The sequence below is a fragment of the Odocoileus virginianus genome, chromosome 22 (assembly GCF_023699985.2).
Source record: "Odocoileus virginianus isolate 20LAN1187 ecotype Illinois chromosome 22, Ovbor_1.2, whole genome shotgun sequence".
In the NCBI taxonomy this organism is placed as follows: domain Eukaryota; kingdom Metazoa; phylum Chordata; class Mammalia; order Artiodactyla; family Cervidae; genus Odocoileus; species Odocoileus virginianus.
This window is the reverse complement of record NC_069695.1, coordinates 44,015,679-44,017,229: the sequence shown is the minus strand read 5'-3', so window position 1 is coordinate 44,017,229 and position 1,551 is coordinate 44,015,679.

Sequence of the window (1,551 nt, the reverse complement as noted above, 5' to 3'; positions counted from 1 at the left end):
TTGACACCCCCTGAGTTACAGCAGCTTCAAAGGCAGAACCATTGTCACTCTGAAACCTCTGTGGCAATCCAAACCTGAGCATAATTTCATGGATTAAAATCTTTACAACCTCCTTAGCTTGTTCACTATGACAGGGGAACGCCTCAATCCATTCAGTAAAACTATCCACCCAAACTTGTAAGCAAGAATATCCATTAGCTTTTGGCACATGAGTAAAATCAATTTCCCAGTCCTATCCAGGATACTTTCCCCTTCGTTGTAATCCAGATTTTGCTAGCTTTTCAGTCTTTGGGTTATTTTTCTTGACAAACCTCACAGCTTTTGATAATGATTTGTAAAGTTTTTATTATATTTTTACCTTCAAAGAAACAAGAAGCCATCTGGAAAGTACTCTGTGCACCCAAATGAAAACTCTGGTGTAAACCCTTAAGAATTTTCCACTGAGCATTTTCAGGAATTATTAATCATCCATCCTCGGACTGTAACCATCCTTTATCAGTAATCTTTGCTCCTCTTTTCTCATATCTTTCTAATTTTTCCTCAGTATGTTGTGGTTTTTCCTGCTCCACAGGACCTGTTCATATCAAAGGCGTCTGTATGGAGGGGGTTTAGTAAAGTGCCGTTTTTTTGGCTTGAGAGTCAGCTAACAGGTTGCTGGCGGCTACTTTACTCCCATCCCTGCTGTGTCCTTTGCAATGCATAACCGCTACTTCTTTAGGACAATAGACAGCAGTTAAAAGTCTCTCAATCTTTCTGAAATGCTTAATAGGTTCTCTTGTTGCTGTTTTAAACTGTCTTTCTTTCCATATTGCAGCAAGAGCATCTAAAGTTAAATAAGCATAATTAGAATCAGTGTGGATATTTACTCGCTGCCCTTTGCTTAACTCTAGAGCTCTGGTCAGAGCCCAAGCTCCGGTAACGGCACTGGTTTCCTGGGGGAGAGATTTTGCTTCTAAAACCTGTTCAGCAGTCACCACGGCATAACCTGCTTTACACTTTTCATCCCGAACAAAAGAACTGCCACCTGTAAATATTTCCATGTCAGGATTGTCTAAGGGGTATCCATTCGATCCTCCCGAGCTGCATAGTTTAAAGTTAGGAATTGGAAACAATCGTGATCAGGTGTTTCATTTTCCTTTTCAGGAAGGAAAGTGACAGGATTTAAATTTTCACAAACTTTTAAGCTTAGTTACTGGTCCTTTTAACAACAATGACTGACATTTAAAAAGCCTCTGTCTGTCATCTAAATATTAACCTTAGACTTTAAGATTTCACTCCCATCATAAGAAGTCAGTACAGTAAGGTTTTGTCCGTTAATTATTTTTAAAGCTTTAGGTGCTAATAAATCCACTGCCCCAATTACTCTTAGGCAGTGGGGCCACCCACGTGCAATTACATCTAATTCTTTGCTTAGATAAGCAATAGGTTGCTGATGAGGCCCTCGGGGTTGTGTCAAAACTCCCAAGGCCATACCTTTTCTTTCAGTGACAAACAAGTTAAATTCTGACCCTGTGGGCAAACTCAAAGCGGGAGCTTGCAGGAGAGCAGTCT